At 36.4% G+C, this 19,217-nt stretch overlaps 1 non-coding gene across 1 annotated transcript; it reads right to left on the minus strand.

Moving 5' to 3' along the window:
- Positions 1–18,674: 18,674 nt before the first annotated feature.
- Positions 18,675–18,781, minus strand: LOC141709821 (small nucleolar RNA R71). Its single transcript, XR_012570378.1, has one exon. It is a non-coding gene; the product is annotated as a small nucleolar RNA R71 (small nucleolar RNA).
- Between the last annotated feature and the right edge of the window lie 436 nt (positions 18,782–19,217).

The raw sequence follows: 19,217 nt of genomic DNA on the forward strand, positions 1-19,217 counted from the left end.
TGTTCATGGAAGCTAGCATGATGCATTGAGCAACATTTGCATCATCTATCCACTAACGATACACAACATGTTCATCATTATGTGCATCACTAGCAGGTTCAGTAGGCTTAGGTGAGTCAATAATGTATTCCAGCTTCTCAATCCTGAGAACAATTCTCAAGTTTCGAAGCCAGTCAGCATAATTAGGACCAGTCAATTTGTGAGCATCTAGTATGCTCCTCAGTGATAGTGTAGAAGACATAATGTATATTGTAAATCTGTAAATGATAAACACATAACAACACTTAGCAAATATTCAATTTCATTTTAAAACACTATATGAATTGGGTCTTTATTCATAAGTGGCTCCCACTAGTTTTCCTAATTTATTCAACCCCCTACGTGAAAAATTAAGCATTCATAATGCTAGTGGGAATAGGGATCCTACATTCCATTACACGACCCCGGCTGTAGCAGGAACCACCATGTAATGTTCAATAGGCAGAAAACTCTTGTCAATTACATCTCATGTTATTCCCTAATCAAACTTTAGCCTCTTGAATAATTGAGTCTCGGCTGTAGCACGACAAACTCAATATTCTAAGTCAAGTCTAACCCAACATTCCGTACAGTTGAATCAGTCCCCAAAGGCCCACGGCTGTAGCACGTACCGACCTTTAGATTCTTATTCAATGTACACATCTCTATATAATAGACAAGTATTTCTTATTTCGAAATCAAAGCCCTCGGCTGTAGCACGAACCGACAATGATTCAAAAATAAGAACTACTTTTCTATCATGTTGGAAGGCTATGACCGACACAAACCCGTTGTGTCATTGGCCAATTACTACTTGATATTATTTAATTTTAGAGGGATTATATTACGTTACAATCATAATCGTATTATAAAGAGATTCTTCCTTTTAAATTAAATATTTCAAATCAATAATCAATAATCAGATGATTCCCAGATCGGGTGGAGCATTGTCAAGAGGCGTCACTTAATAACCCTTTCTTACAAATAGAAATCTGTTGTTGACAGAATCATCCTTTCTCTCATATCAAAAATTCATATTCAATTACGTGTTTCATAAACACAAGAATCTCATGATTGTATTCATAATATTATTATTAAGGTTATGAAACAATTTCACTATACTAGATTGTCTAACAAACACCTTATGTTCATTTAAGTTCACCTAAATCTATCATCACATGATAAACTAAGCATATATCACATATATCAACATGAATAAACATCAAGGTAGGCATGTTATATCATCTATCACATTAGTCTAATCATTATACATCTCTATGTATCACATGAAGCATTTAAAATCAATTCAAACGATCAAAAACAGCTTTAAAACACTTCATGGAAATATAAACAGTTAAAAACTTTTATATAAACTAAAATTGATCACTCCATTAGATTCATCTCGGAAAAACGAATCCAATGGTATATTGCACGCCCAAAACGGAGTTACGAAACTCCAAGAAAATCAATTTTAATATGGACAGTCGGGCTGTAACGCATTACAGGAACGCGTTACTAGACCTGTAACGCATTCCGGTGATGCGTTACACCCCCTTTTAAGCCATTAAAGGGTGTAACGCATTCCGCGAATGCGCCACAGGTGTGTAACGCATTCCCGGAATGCGTTACACCCCTATTTTTTTTTTCAGCAGCCGACAGCTTTCTTTCTCGGAATCCGCGCCGCCTGACAGAACCTGTCTTCTTTCTGTTCTTCTCCGTACAGCAGACATCACAGACAAACAGCAGTACAAACCACAGATGTATATAGATATATATACATACTTATAAACAATTTATATATATATATATATGATTTATTTAATACAAATTTTAATTGAAACAACTTCAAAAATTCATAATAAAAAATCTATACATCATAAAATTATGAAAAAAATACCCAGACGATCTACAACACTTGTAGAACCCAGATCAACATTCAAAATTATTCTGAGAAACTATTTCTCATCAGACAAAATTAATCCATAATATAACTTGTAAAAATCATAATTAATTCATACAAGCACATAAAATTCTGAAATTTTTACCACAGATCTATATGCATACAACCTATGCTCTGATACCATTGTTGGATTTTAATCGCAGCGGGGGCATGGTAAAACACTTTTACACATATAAAATCCAAATAAAAGCATATAAATCGTGAATAAAAATTCGAGGGATCGAATCTAACCTTTTAAAATAATTCGGAGACAACGATCAGAGATCCATAGCAGTTGCTCCTCAAGTGTGAAGCACTCCACCGGTATCCACCAAGAAAACGATGTTAAGGAGGAGGAAGGAGGTGGAGAGAATTGGGTTTTCCAAACTTTTTGGGTTTTCGGGTTTGATGTGAGTTAGAATAAAATAGTGTCTATAATAGGGTATTTATAGGCAAAATTTTCAGCTGAAATTTTCCCATAAATAATATTATTATTATCCCATTTATTATTCTCATTAATAATTAAAAAACCTTTTAATTATTAATCCTTTTTCTAAACACTTTAGAAATAATTCTCTCTCTTGATTTAATTTCCAAAAATTAAATCCTTAATTAATAATATTAAGAACTTTTCTTAATTAATTTATAATCAATTAAATCTCATTTAATCAATTATTAAATTTGCCAATTAATTATTTATTTCATAAATAAATAATTATTAGCCATTATTAATTAATTCCTCCACAATTAAATCATTCTCTTTTTATGCTGTGACCCTGTAGGTTCAATATTAAGCCGGTAGTAGAAATAAATAATAATAAAACTATTTTATCATTATTTATATAAATTCTCTAATTTATAAAATATGATTAATTAATTAATCACATTTATTCTACATCGTGAGGGATACTTCTCAGCATATCGCGACTATCCGGATAATATGAATTCACTGCTTAGAATACCAAGAACCTATTCAGTGAATAGTTACCATACAATAAACTCCTTCTACCCTACAATGTCCCGATTAAATACAAGGCATGGATCTCGTGTCAAGTCTATCTAATTCAATCACTTGCTTACCATTTACTATGCGTAGTTCTATGCAAATTAGAAACTCCTTTCTAATTTCATTCACTCTGGCCAGAGATTCCTGAACTAGCATAAGTGGATCAGCCTTGAACATTCGCTTCCTTCACTGGAAGGGGTAGATCCTTTATTGATCATACACTATCTTCGTGTACAAATTCCTATACACAGAAGAGCCCTAATAATTGTCCCTGGAGACTAAGAACTAAACCAAAGCATAGTTCAGTGTACACAAGATGACTATGATGACCTCAAGTCTAAGGATAATTGTACAACTATCACTATGTGAACAACTGCTGACACGTGAGTGAACTCCATCAGTTGTTCAGCTGTGCGAGTCATGTTCAGTGAACTTATTTTATAATAAGCACCTACATACTAGCTATAGTGTCACCACACAAATGTCTATGAGAACAGACATCCTTCATAATGAAGCAAGCATAGTATGTACCGATCTTTGCGGATTATTAATTACCAGTTAGTAATCCTATGACCAGGAACTATTTAAGTTTAGAGTTATCATCTTTTTAGGTCTCACTATTATGATCTCATCATAATCCATAAAAAGCTTTACTCTAAACTATGGTATATCTTATTTAAACACTTAAATAGATAGAGCCCGTAATAAAAACAAAACAAGTTTTTATTAATATCAATGAAATCAAAACAGATTACATAAAAGTTATTCCTAAATCCTAATACATGATTAGACTTAGGACATATTCCTTTCAGAGACAGCAGGCGGCCTCCTGTGTATGAAAATTTAGATTCTGGATTTTATTAATTCTATTACAATTGGGTTTCTGTTAGCGCTGGTTCTCTTGGGCTATTATATAAACCTTATGGGAAGACGTTTTCTATAGAGAAGAGAAGAGATAATCAAGAGCGAAGGCAAGAAGATTGAGAAGACCGTTTTAGCACGCAACAACGAAGAAGAGGAATCATACGTTTATCTTGTGATTCTTTTAATTCGTTATAACTATGGATGCTAGTTTTCTTTATGCTTTGAACCTTAATACTCTTGTGACGTACTTCATTATTTATTAAGTAATTTTATTAGTTTATATTGTTGTATTTTTATCATGCTTTTATATAAACCCATGGTGACGATGAGTTCTAATATAGGCTAATCGTGATTATGGGATCCTAGCGAATTTACTATGGATTTATTTAGTTAATTGTTTAATACCTTGGTATGTGGTGATTGTATGATATCTGATATCTTTCATAGGTTGTGCTTATTCATCTTATGTGCGTCGCGAACATGTAAGATAATCTGTTAATCTCTTGTGAAGCGACAGTGAATCTTGAGATTTAGAACTTGCCATGCTAGCATAGGTTCATGTATTGTATGCATGATTAGTGGGTAACTCTAACCGTTTTACTTGCCCTGTGTAATCATCATGAATAACTTGCGCTTAAATCGTTATGTTGTCAAATTCTGTAGACATATAGGGTCTCAAATAATTGATGCCTATTCAACTTCTATCTTAATTGTGGATGTTTGGTAGAATGGTATTGGTACAACAAAAGTTGGCGTTTATCAGTTTCGTGTTATTCGATTAATATCATCACCATTACATGCTAAGGGTAATAACAATAACTATTGAATGAAGTAGTAATGAAGTTAGGATCTCATGTGTGTTTAATATTGTTAATTCAAGTGTTTAATTCTCGTAGTTAATACTAGTTAACCAACCTTAATTATTATTGTCTTAACATTGAAGAATAATCATACATTGGTGAGTAAGGGTTAATTAAATATAATTAATCAGAGTCTCTGTGGGAACGAACTAGAAATCATTCTATATTACTTGCGAACGCGTATACTTGCGTGAATTATTTAGCACATGCTTTGTGCCTAACAAGTTTTTGGTGCCGCTGTCGGGGACTCGGTGTTAATTTGTTTAGTTTATGTATTGTTAGTCCCTTAACAATATAACAAGAATTACAGAAGGGGGGTTGAATGGAATTCTTAAAATTTTTCTTCAATAAAAAAATGATCTAACTCAAATATATATATATAGTGTGAATTGATTAGCAGAATGCGGAATAAAAACTTAAATGAATCAAAACACAAGTAATTAAAAACAAGAGTCTTTAAAAACTTTCTGGTGGATTTGAATGAGTCCACCAGAGATATATATTATATATCGAGAGAAACCTGTGTGCAAAATACTCACAGCTGCTTACAACAATTGAACAACTAAGACTACAGAGAAATGCTAAGAATTCTGCTTACAAATGTTTCTCTGCTATGTTGCTTAGATCGATAGTTTCTTAGTTGCTACTTCTTGGTTTATATATCACCAAGATTACAAAGTAATGAGACAGGATAATAAAACAAAACTATCTAGTCTATTACAATGCTACTTCATTACTCTATTCCAGCATCTTTGAATATCTTCATAACAGCATGGAAATGGCAATGCTTCTTTGTTCTCGAAAACCCAGTTGAATAGGCTACCACATTCCATTTGCATCCACTCGACGCATATGACTGTGTTGTCACTATCAACAGATATTTGAATTCTTTATCCGCCGGGTTTATGATCATCCATCGAGTTGTCTAGTTGATCATCCGTCGACTTCAATGTAGTTTATCCGTCGGGTAGCAATCTGGCACTTGACTTCATTTCATTTATGCAGAATTACAAGACATCATCTATGTACAATTAATCAACCTATTCTGCATATCTAGTTGAAGTCAACATGACTTGAATACTACTTACAGATTCTATACAATGGTGTATGTAGAAATATGCTACAGTCTTATTGTTACATAAGCTACTCACTCGATGGATAATGAGTTATCATCCGTCGGGACTATAATTAGTCAACCATCGGGACTATAGATCTTATCCGTCGAGTGCTACATAATTTCACTAAGTAAAATCTACCAAGGTGTTTTGTTTATGAAATCATCAAGTACACGACATATACACAACAATCTCCCCCAATTTATGTCTACTGGAATTATAGCCATAAATTAAAAGATACTTGATGATAACAAAACACATTAAAAATATAACTTTAAAAGAAAGTAGATATTACCAAAAAGTGCTTCAATTAATAAAAATTGTACAAAGTTTTGCTCACAGTCATTTTCAAGATGCTCCTCTAGCCTGAGCAAATTTATCTAGTTCGTTGAAGGTCTGGATCTCATACCAAGCTTTCTGTTATTTTCTTCAATCTGATTTTGGAGCTGCCTGTGGAATTCCAGTACATCAGATTCTGAGAGATTTAGATTTCCTTGCATTTTCAAAAGAGTCTCATTGCTGGAGATGCTCAATTAGTCTTCTAATCTAAAAAATCTTCTCACACCTTTGTCATCCAAGAACTCCATCAGCCAGTAGGGCCTTAAATGCACTCTTCTCCCTATATAAGGGATGATTAGAGTCTTTGGGAGTGCATCTTTGGCTCTAGCACTCCTTAGTTCTTCAATCTTCTTCAGTACCAATCTTCTTGCAGTAATGTTGAACCCAAAATTCTTCTTGAAGGATGAATAAACTTGATCAGTACAGCTTGGCTTTCTTGAAGGATCCAATGAAGTGGACACTGAATCTCCTTTCCTCCTTTGTACTTGAACATTAACCTTTCAGGTAGGTTTCTGTATGCATCAATTCCTCTCACTTCATCTAGTTCATCTAGATAGAGGTTTAAATCAGAAAATTCTTTGATGTCATACAAGTACATGTAATCTCCCCTATTGACTTTGGGCTGAGCTTTGACTATATATTTGGATTTGAGAGGTGACAGCTTCACTTACTTGACTGCTCTTGACTTTGTTCTCCTTGGCTTGCTGAGGATTGGTAGATTGAAGTCAGGAATTGGTATGTTCTCCCATTCTATTGGCTCATCCTTGGGTACAATAGGTTCACCATGAATATTCCTGTAGGGATCCACCACCCTGATATTTTAAATACCACAGAGGGCTTTGATGCTTGAGTTGTAGATGGTGTGGATTCCTTAGGAAATTGATCTTCCAATTCATTGTCAACAATATCCAATTTCTTTTTAGTTCTTTTAGCCAATTCCTTGATTCTTGGAGATTTCTTCTGTTGTTCAACTTGCTTCTTTGATTCAGGAATTTCAGATGGATGAACAGGAATTTGTTGTTATGAATTTACAGCATGTAGCTTGGCTAAGATAGCAATTTGCTCTTTCTTCTGTTTAGTCATTTTAGCATCCAGAGCAGCTTGCTTCTTTTTCAGCTTCAATCTAGCCTTTTCTTATCTCTTTGCTTGAGCAAATTGAGGATGTCCAGCCACCACACAAATTTCTTTCCCATTCCTGAAAATCTTGGCAATTCTCCTTTTAGAAGCTGAATCAGCTGGATCTTTGTAGAAGGTAATTGATCTTGACAGAAGCTTCTTTTCATCAGGCTTGGGTGTCTCATACACAGTATCCAAAGGGTTCTTCAATGATGATTTTGAGTAATTTACCCTTGGTTTCAGAATTGTTTCAGCCTTTGGAGATTTGATGCAGGAAGGCTGTCCTCTTTCCAGATAGTTCATGCTCATCTCATTCACACTAATTTTCTTGACTTGGGAGTGATTGATGGCTGACGTAACTGGCTCCTTGACAAGTTCAAACTTCTTCTGTATTTCCTCATCAATCTTCTCCCAGTTGACTAAACTCAACTTTTCCTTATCAGCTGCGCTTATATTGGCTGCTGCTGTATTTATCAGATCTATACTATCTGTAACGGATGGCTTTGAGATAGTAATTGAAGGCACAATTACTTTACTGATTTGAATTTGAAGCCTCTCCCCGTCACTTGGTCCTTTCTCCCCCTTTTTGTTTTCATCAAGTTGAGTAGAGGAGGGGGTTTGAGCAGCCACCAGTTTTTGAAGTAGATCTGTCTGTTGGGCTTGATGAAGATGAATGGCAGTTAAAGATGCTTCCATGGCTGACACTCTTGTGTCCAAGGCATCTATCTTGGTTGACAGATCAGAATTTTTCCTTAATTGCCTCTTGATGTCAAGCATTGTAGCTTCTGGAAGTTTAAAATCTATCCTGTCTGAAAGGGCCTTCTTCATCTCCTCAATATCACCCTTCATGGTGTTTACATCCTTGGCATGCTGAAAGCCCTGGATTTGTTGAAGTTGCAGGGAGGCTAGATGTACCTGAAGGAGCTTCTTGGTGCTTGCATTGGTAGTGGTTTGAAGAGCAGTATTTGTCTGATTGATTAACTGTATCAGGGTTGTCTTGAAGTAATGCTCATCAGAGTGCTTGGAGAAAGCCCATGATGGCATACCTGATCTTGAACTTGAGCCTACTTCTCCCCCTATGTCCATTGCTTCATCTTCACTATCCCCACTCCCATCACCAAAGAAATCAGCTGAACCACCAGTCTCATAGTCCACATCACCAGCTGTAGAAGGTAAAGTTGTGATGGCATCCTTAGCTCTCATCATGGACTGTGTGGTATGCACCAAATTCAGTATCCTTTCTGCATTGTCATTGCCCTTTTCAGCTAGAAGTTGATAAGCTGGAATAGGGTGAGTAAATGCCTCAGCCTCAAGGGAAGTAGAATCTATAACAGCTTTAGGATGCTGAGATAGTCCTTCCCTGTCTGCATCCTGGACATTCATTAACTCACTAGAAATGACATCCATCCTTATAGCTCCAGTACCTGCATTTCTCTCATTTTCTCTATTTTGTTACATCAGGGTCTCACCCTGGCTCCCCACCCTCACACCCTCACCTTCACCCACTAAGGTGGGACCCCTTTCACTCTCTTTTTCCAATCCTAAAGAAATGGATTGCAGAGTTTCACTCATTTCCTCTCCTTTTTCCTGGGAGCAACCCAGACTCTTACTCAAAACACTCTTCTCTCCCAATCCTAAGACTGACTGTACAACCACTAAATCTTCTGCACTTGAGATAAATGAAGTTTGAAGCTGTGCAGAGATACTCGACGGATGAGTGATATCCATCGAGTGAGTGGTTTTGCAATCCGACGGATAACTGTTGTCACGCTTATCCGTCGGGATACAATCACTACTCGATGGATGAGCAATATCCGTCGAGAGAGTAACAATGAATGAGCTGGGAATAGAAACTATTGTTGAATCTGTGCTGATTGAGGATATTTGGGGCACAGATGATCCAATAGTTCCTGAAAGAATTGGCAAGTGAGCCAACAAATCATCTAGAAGGTGATGCTCACTTGCACTAGATTTTGGCTTCCCCAACAGAGTTAAAGAGGGGGAATCAGGAATTGATGTGTTTATCATGTCCACATCCAGAGAATTTGTTGGTAAGTTTGGTGTTTGTGGTGCTTCTATAACTAGTGATTTTGGCTGTGACTCCACATTTATTGGAGCGACATCAAACTGAATTTGTGAAGGTGCAGTGACTGTGTCTTTAGCACCAGTTTGCACAGTGTGTGTACCCTGTGCATCCCCAATGGTTTTTGATTTCTTCTTTCTGGCATAAGTTTGGGGTGATCTTGTGTCCCTAACCCTCTTGGCTTGTGCTCTTGGTTGAGAGCTTTGTTCAATATCTACATCCTTTTGGGAGGATGCAGCTAGAAGTGAGCTTTTGTCCTTTTTAAGCACTGTAGTTTGTTGGGAAACTACAGTGTGGCTAGGATGGGATTCGCTCAACTCTCCAACCTTATTCTTGGGGTTTCTTTTATGTTCACCCCTTCCCTCACCTAACTTACCCTTCTTCACACTCCCCTCTTTGGTTTTAGTGGATTTTTCAACTGGCATCTTTTGGGAGATACCAGAGGGGGCTTTCTTTGATTTGGATTTTGAAATAATAGTAGGTTTGGTAGCTTGGGTAGGCAACTGTTTGGTCATTGACACAGTTGTCACAGCCACACTTGAACTCAAAGAAATTGTAGAGGTTGGAATAGTTGTAGGGATGGGTGAACTTACCTCACTTACCTAAGGTGTTTGCATTACATGAAAGTAGAACATTGGCACATCCTTGTGATAATTGGCCCTGTTCAAATCTGCAATGAGCCTTCTCTCTTGAACCCAACAATCTAATTTGTTGTTAGGGTTCTCAAGCACAATCTTTTCACAAAGGTGGTTAGCTAACATCATAAGAAATCTAGAATAATACACATTCTTACCTCTTTTATTTAACTCTCCAAGTTTAAAGCCTAACTCAAACACGACAAGGTCACTAAAATTAAAATACTTATCTGTAACTAGCATGTAGAGCATGTTAAGCATGGAAATATTCACTGAATCAAAATTACTGATCTTTCCTGAGAAAACCTTTGTAACTACATCACACATGAAACTCCATTCTTTCCTAAGACCCATTCTCCTAATGTCACTCAATTTAGAAGTAGGAAGTGCATAGTTCATGGAATTAAGCATATTGATTATATCAGTGTCAGTGTATGGCGAGGTCACCTTATCATCAGGAATTTTGAAATATGCTTTTATCACATCACTATTGATACATAATTCTTTACCTTTAATGGTCAGTGTGATGGTCTTATTTGTAGAGTTGTAGGTAGCAGTGGTCTACATCTCCTCAACAACGTCACAGAAGATTGTGGGTGATTCCAGCATGGCATAGTTGAGCTTGCAATTCTTCACAAAGTCCATCATCTTGTGATAGTCACCAGATTGCTGAATACCCTTGTTAACCAGTGCAGTGAAATTGTTCTTCTCATAAATGAACCCAGTTTGAGACATAATCTTTACAACAGGTGCCATTGTTAGTGAATAAGAGCTTGAAGAGAAAGAGAGTAAGTGCTTTGAGAGTGAATGAAATTAGAGCAGTTGAATTGAGAATGATAAAACAAAAGCAATTGAAATAAAATAAGCTTTTATATTATCTCAAAAATAACTGTTAAAAATAATAAAGTAAAATAAAGTAACCAATAGAAATTGCCTAAAATAGCCGTTTAAAAATAAACTGTAAAAGTTCCACCCATTATTCGTCGTGTTATGCTTACAAACTGTAAGTATACTCGATGGATAATGTACAGGAAATTAACGGCTGAGATTAAGACAATTCGACGGATGAGGATAAACTGTTATCCGTCGAGACATAAAATATTCCAGAAAAATAATTGATTTTTATTAGCAAATAATATACCGATGGATGATCAAATTCGATGGATAAAGATCACCCGTCGAGATGTAAATTTTGACTTAGCCAATATTTCATCCAAGACTAAAAAATCAATTAAATTTCTAGCTACATTTCAACTTGCAAATTAACTCATATAGATTTAAGAGTAATTAAGCATACCTAACTCACTTACCAACCTTGAAAAGGTGGATTCATCCAGTGGCTTGGTAAAGATATCTGCAAGTTGCTTCTCACTTGGAACAAAATATAGCTCCACAGTACCAGTCATTACATGTTCCCTTATGAAGTGGTACTTGATATCTATGTGCTTTGTCCTTGAATGTTGTACTGGATTTTCAGTGATGGCAATTGCACTTGTGTTATCACAGAAAATAGGAATCCTCTCAACTTGCAAACCATAGTCTAGCAATTGATTTTTAATCCATAATATCTGTACACAGCAACTACCAGCAACAATATATTCAGCTTCAGATGTAGAAGTAGAAACTGAATTTTGGTTTTTACTGAACCAGGACACAAACTTGTTTTCTAGAAATTGACAGGTTCCTGTTGTACTTTTTCTATCAATTATACAACCTGCATAATCTGCATATGAATAACCAGTTAGATCAAAACCAGAAACTCTAGGGTACCAAATGCCAAGTTTTGGTGTTCCCTTGAGATATCTGAAAATTTTTCTTAATAGCTATTAAGTGAGATTTTCTAGGATCAGCCTGGAATCTAGCACATAAACATGTAGCAAACATTATATCTGGCCTACTAGCTGTTAAGTACAAAAGTGAGCCAACCATGCCTCTATAACTTGAAATATCCACAGACTTTTCAGTAGTATTTAATTTACTAGATCAAACTTCTTTAAAAGATCAAAAATATATTTAGTTTGACTAATGAATATTCCATCACTAACTTGCTTAACTTGTAAACCAAGAAAGTAAGTTAGTTCTCCCATCATACTCATTTCATACTTACTTTGCACCAGTTTGGCAAACTTTTTGCAAAGTTTCTCATCTGTAGAGCCAAAAATAATATCATCTACATAAATTTGAACAAGTATACTAGAGCCATTAACATTTCTGAAAAATAAAGTTTTATCTACAGTACCTCTTGTGAAGTGATTTTCTAAAAAGAACTTTGATAAATTGTCATACCAGGCTCTAGGTGCTTGCTTCAGTCCATAAAGTGCTTTCAAAATATAATAGACATGATCTGAAAATTTTAAATCTTCAAAACCAGGAGGTTGACTGACATAAACTTCTTCCTCCAAATCTTCATTTAGAAAGGCACTTATGACATCCATTTGATAGAATTTGAAATTGGCATGGGCTGTATAGGCTAAGAAGATTCTGATGGCTTTTAGTGTTACAACAGGAGCAAATGTTTCATCAAAATCTATGCCTTCTTGTTGATAATAACCCTTAACAACCAATCTAGATTTGTTCCTGACTACTATGCCATTTTCATCCATCTTGTTTCTGAATACCCATTTTGTGTCTATTGGATTCTTTCCTTTAGGCTTGGGCACCAGCTTCCATACATTATTCCTTTCAAATTGGTTTAGCTCCTCCTGTATAGCTAAAATCCAATCAGGATCCAACAAAGCTTCTTCTACCTTCTTTGGCTCTTCCTTGGAAAGAAAGCTACTGTATAGACATTCTTCTTGAGTTGCTCTCCTTGTTTGAACTCTAGAAGAAACATCACAAATAATAAGCTCAAAAGGGTGATCTTTTGTCCATTTTCTTTGTTGAGGTAGATTAGCTCTAGATGAAGAAACCTCATTGTTGTCTTGATGTGTGATTAAGTTTTGATTGTTAGAAACTCCCCCTGAGTTTGTGGATCTTTGATTTGAGAAAGGGGAACTTTCTGTAGGTGATCTATCTTGACTTCCTGCTCCTTTTGATAACCCAACGGATGGTGAATTTTGAGTACCGACGAATGAAGCTGGTTGTCTCCCGACGGATAACGCAGATTGCCTCCCGACGGATGAAGCATTATACAACTCGACAGATGTTGAGTTTTGTGCTTCATTGTTAGTAGATTTATCTGCATTATCCTTAGACACTATTTCTTGATCACTTTCATCATCACTGTCATCACTAACCATCTCCACATTATCGAATTTGAGGCTCTCATGGTAATCTCCATCTTTCAGTCCATCAATCTTTTTATCATCAAACACAACATGTATTGATTCCGCAACAATGTTGGTTCTTAGATTGTAGACTCTGTTTGCTTTACCAACAGCATACCCAACAAAAAATCCTTCATCTGCTTTAGCATCAAACTTCCCATTTTGATCAGTTTGATTTCTCAGAATATAACACTTGCAGCCAGAGACATGAAGAAAATTTAAAGTTGGCTTCTTGTTCTTGAACAATTGATAGGGAGTCATGCATCTTGCTTGATTAACCAGAGAGATATTCTGAGTGTAGCATGCAGTATTTACAGCTTCGGCCCAGAAATAGGTTGGCAGTTTAGATTCTTCAAGCATTGTCCTTGCAGCTTCAATAAGTGATCTGTTCTTCCTTTCCACTACTCCATTCTGTTGTGAAGTTCTTGCTACTGAAAATTCATGCAGAATCCCATTTTCCTCAAAAAATTCTCTTATGACAGAATTCTTGAACTCAATTCTATTGTCACTCCTGATTCTTCTAACCTTAAAATCAGGATGATTATTGACTTGCCTTATGTGATCGATGATGATTTCACTAGCCTCATCTTTAGACTTTAGGAAATATGTCCAAGAGAACTTTGAGAAATTATCTACAATTACTAGGAAAAATCTTTTCCTTGAGATGGAAAACACATTGACTGGTCCAAACAAATCCATGTGAAGCAGTTGCAAAGGCTCTTCAATTGTTGAAGCAAGTTTCTTCCTGAATGATGCTTTAATCTGCTTCCCTTTTTGGCATGCATCACATAGTCCATCCTTAGAAAACTCCACTAGTGGAATGCCTCTAACCAGTTCTTTCTTTACTAGCTCATTCATTGTCTTGAAGTTTAAATGGGATAGCTTCTTGTGCCATAGCCAACTTTCATCTTGACTTGCTTTACTGAGAGGACAAGTAACAGATTCTGCATTAGATGAGTTGAAATCAGCTAGGTAAACATTTCCTTTCACACACCAGTGAGAACCACTTTGTTGCTTCTTTTGTTAGTCACAACACAGGCTTCTGAGTTGAAGGTCACTGAGTTGCCTTTATCACAAAGCTGGATGATATTCAACAAATTGTGTTTGAGACCATCCACTAAGGCAGCCTCCTCAATGATGACATTGTCCTTTGAAATCAAGCCATATCCCACAATATAACCCTTGCTGTCATCTCCAAAAGTAATACTTGGGCCAGCTCTCTCCTTGAACTATGTGAGCAGGGTGGAATCACCAGTCATGTGTCTTGAACAACCACTATCCAAGTACCAAAGATTCTTTCTATTTCCCTGCACACATCAAAATCAAATCAAGTTGATTTTGGTACCCAAGTTTCCTTGGGTCCTGCCTTGTTAGCTTTCTTTTTCCGTTTCATAGGTTTTATCTCATTTGACTTAGGGATATCAGATTCATCCTTGGTCATTTGAGTTTGGCCTTTGAAACCATTCATTGTAACATAATTATCATGCATATTGTTATTAACAGGGAATGGCATGCTATTAGTAAACATGTTATTCCAGTATGGCATGCTAAATGGCATTTATGGTAAACTAAATGCAGCATAATAAGGATTAGGTGCAACTGACATGTTAGCAAACTGTGCATTCATATTCTGTGTAGACATAGCATTCATAGGCATGGGAGGCATGGCATTCATGTTAGAAAATTGAGGTAGCACAGACATGGAAGTAGGCATGGCAGATTTGTAATTAACAAACAGATGATTTACACTACCACACTTGACACAGATTTTCCTAGGAGCATATATATCAGGTGTGTAGTTATTGTGTTTGTTAATCCCTACTTTACCATTCCTATTGTTTTTCTTTTTAGTCTCTGTTTTTACCTCAATCTTTTCAAGTCTGTCACTTAACTGTTTGACAGTCATGTGACCAACATTAGCCTTTTTCCCTTTCTTAACCTGACTCTATTCTCCTAAAACAAAGTTCTTGGAAACAGACCCATACTTCTCATTTAGCTTAACAAGTTTGGCTTTATTGATAGGCTTGCTCACAGCCGACGGATGAGGATTTTCATCATTCAACGGATAACCCTTTTTGTTATCCGACGGATGATCCTCATCATTCGTCGAGTCTACATCTGTTAGCACTCAATCTACCAAATTTGGTTCTAATTTCTCTTTGTTCTTTTTCCAGGCTGCATCACAGAAAGACTCAATTCCTTGAACTTTGGTGATTTGAGCATGGACATCCCTGGATGTTTTCCATGCCTTAATCACCTCTTGTTCACGCTCGAGCTGCTTCTTTAAAATTTCTTCTTTCTTCAAGGACTCAGTTAATTCCTCCTTGGAGATCTTACACTTAATTCTTAACTTTTCAAAATCAATGAACTGAGACTCAAGTACATTATTTCTCTCACTCAAAAACAAATTGTTTTATTTGATTTTAGCATTTTCTTTAGTAAGAGACTTAAGTGTAACACGCAAATGATATAACTCTGTAGACATGTCATTTATGGCATCATTACACTCAGCTTTAGATAAATGTGCAAGGTTTGTAGTAATTACCTGATTACTTGAAGAGCTTATCTCTATTTCATCAGACTTGGCCATTAGGGCCAGATTGACATAGCTGACATCTTCATCTTCATCCAGTCCATCTGCTTCCTAGTCATTTTCTTGTGTTATGAAAGCCCTTTCCTTTTGTTTGAGCAGTTCAAAGTATTTTTGCTTATAATCCACAAGCTCAAACTTTTTCTTGCTGGAATCTGACTTCCTACACTCACTGGCAAAATGCCCTGCCAAGCCACATTTGAAACATTTGTATTTTGATTTATCCACCATGTTTCCATTTGGCTTGGCTGCTCCAAAGTTCTTCTTGAACTTGAGCTTGGAAAATCTCCTGGAAAGAAATGCTAGGTTTTCATCAATGTCCTTCATGTCATCTTGGCTCAAAGAATCTTCACTTTCTACTGCAAGCCCCTTGCCCTTATTCTCACAGACCCTTGAAGTTGATTCAACAGCTTCCATCTTCACTTCCTTCTCTTTTTCCAACTCAGCAACTAGTGCAATGGATCCTCCTTTCTTCTTTCCTCTCTCCATCCTCTCATCTTGCTCTATTTCAAGCTCATAAGTTTTCAGGATGCCATACTGTCTCTCCAAAGTAAACTCCTTATAATCTTGTGAGTTTCTTAATGAGACTGTCATTGGTTTCCATTCTTTTGGAAGAGATCTAAGGAATTTCATATTGGAGTTTTTTGTCTGATAGACCGTTCCATGCAACTTTAGAGCATTTAGTAGCTTTTGAAACCTACTAAAAATGTCAGTAAGAGACTCACTTTCTTCATTATGAAAATGCTCATATTGCTGAATCAAGAGCAGCATCTTGTTTTCTCTGACTTGTTTAGTGCCATCGCATATGATCTGTATTATATCCCAAACATCCTTGGCAGTTTTACAGTTGATAATGTTGTCAAACATATCTCCATCAACTCCATTAAACAGGATGTTCATGGCCTTTTTATCCTTCCTGACTTGTTCAATGTCAGGATCAGACCATTCATGCCTTGGCTTGGGGACTGATGGCTCGTTTTCTGTTGCTGCTCTCATTGGAACATGAGGGCCTCTTTCTATGCAGTCAATATAGGCCTCATCTTGAGAAAGAAAATGAAGATGCATCTTTACCTTCCAATGATGGTAATTATCTTTATCCAGAAAATGGATCTTGACTCCAACATCCTTCTTGTTCATCTTGCTATATTGTTTTGATCTTTAAACTCTTTGTAAGTTAAGAGCTTGCTCTGATACCAATCATTAGTCCTTTAAAAATATAACAAGAATTACAGAAGGGGGGTTGAATGGAATTCTTGAAACTTTTTCTTCAATAAAAAAAAGTTTCTAACTCAAATATATATATAGTGTGAATTGATTAGCAAAATGCGGAATAAAAACTTAAATGAATCAAAACACAAGTAATTAAAAATAAGAGTCTTTAAAAAATTTCTGGTGAATTTGAATGATTCCACCAGAGATATATATTATATATCGAGAGAACCCTGTGTGTAAAATGCTCACAGCTGCTTACAACAATTGAACAACTAAGACTATAGAGAAATTCTAAGAATTCTGCTTACAAATATTTCTCTGCTATGTTGCTTAGATCGATAGTTTCTTAGTTGGTACTTCTTGGTTTATATATCACCAAGATTACAAAGTAATGAGACAGGATAATAAAAAAAAACTATCTAGTCTATTACAATGCTACTTCATTACTCTATTCCAGCATCTTTGAATATCTTCATAACAGCATGGAAATGGCAATGCTTCTTTGTTCTCGAAAACCCAGTTGAATAGGCTACCACATTCCATTTACATCCACTCGACGCATATGACTGTGTTGTCACTGTCAACAGATATTTGAATTCTTTATCCGTCGGGTTCATGATCATCCGTCGAGTTGTCTAGTTGATCATCCGTCGACTTCAATGTAGTTTATCCGTTGGGTAGCAATCTGGCACTTGACTTCATTTCATTTATGCAGAATTACAAGACATCATCTATGTACAATTAATCAACCTATTCTGCATATCTAGTTGAAGTCAAAATGACTTGAATACTACTTACAGATTCTATACAATGGTGTATGCAGAAATATGCTACAGTCTTATTGTTACATAAGCTACTCACTCGATGGATAATGAGTTATCATCCGTCGGGACTATAATTAGTCATCCATCGGGACTATAGATCTTATCCTTCGAGTTCTACATAATTTCACTAAGTAAAATCTACTAAGGTGTTTTGTTCATGAAATCATCAAGTACACAACATATACACAACATGTACTTGCCATCAGTGGTCATTATGATTCATTGATTAAGACTTGTTACTTACTGCTTCCGATTGTGTTTCAGGTACTCTAACGAGCGTTTATGCAAACACGTTCTCGTACTTGCAAGAGAAATCTGGATAAAGCTGTGGAGACAGATATAGCTCTTGACTTTCCGGAGAAGATAGTTTTTGAAGATTCGGATAAAGAGAGTGAAAAGAAAGAACCTGAAATAATGGGTGATCGTGTAGTTCAAGCTGATCCAGCTCTTATGGACTTTTCTCGGCCTAAAATTGATGAAATTCAGTCAAGCATCATTCATCCGCCTATTCAGGCCAATACTTTTGAAATCAAGCTGGGAACTATTCAGATGGTGCAAAATTCTGTTTCATTCGGAGGTGCGGCGACTGAAGATCCCAACATGCATATCAGGAATTTTGTCGAGATCTGTAGTACTTTCAAATATAACGGTGTTACCGATGAGGCTATCAAGCTGAGGCTTTTCCCATTCTCTCTGAGGGATAAAGCTAAGGACTGGTTACATTCTTTACCAGTTGGGTCCTTCACTACTTGGGAAGATCTTGCGCAAAAGTTTCTGGTGAAGTTCTATCTAATAGCCAAAACTGCAGCTATGAGGAGTGCTCTTACTCAGTTTGTGCAGCAACAAGGAGAATCTATGTACGAAGCTTGGGAGCGCAACAAGGAGATGTTGAGAAAGTGTCCACATCATGGTATGCCTGACTGGATGGTGATCACTGGTTTCTACAATAGATTGGGGGCCCAATATCGGCCCATGCTCGATGTAGCTTCTGGAGGCGCCTTGTGGGCCAAAAGCTATACTGAGGCCTATAATCTCATTGAAAAAATGGTTGCAAACAAATATCAAAACCCAACTCAAAGGATGATGTCTGGGAAGGTAGCAGGTATTATGGAAGTTGATGCAGCTACAGCTATTGCAGCGCAGCTCTAGGCGCTGTCTATGAAGGTCGATTCTTTAGCCAACTATGGAGTAAATCAAATAACTAGTGTGTGTGAGCTTTGTGCAGGCTCTCATGCTACGGATCAGTGTTCTCTTATTAATGAATCTGTTCAGTATGTGAACAATTTTCAGAGACCGCAACAGCCTATGCCCGCTACTTATCATCCCAATAACAGAATCATCCCAATTTCA

This window comes from Apium graveolens, chromosome 2, assembly GCF_009905375.1.
Source record: "Apium graveolens cultivar Ventura chromosome 2, ASM990537v1, whole genome shotgun sequence".
Taxonomy (NCBI): domain Eukaryota; kingdom Viridiplantae; phylum Streptophyta; class Magnoliopsida; order Apiales; family Apiaceae; genus Apium; species Apium graveolens.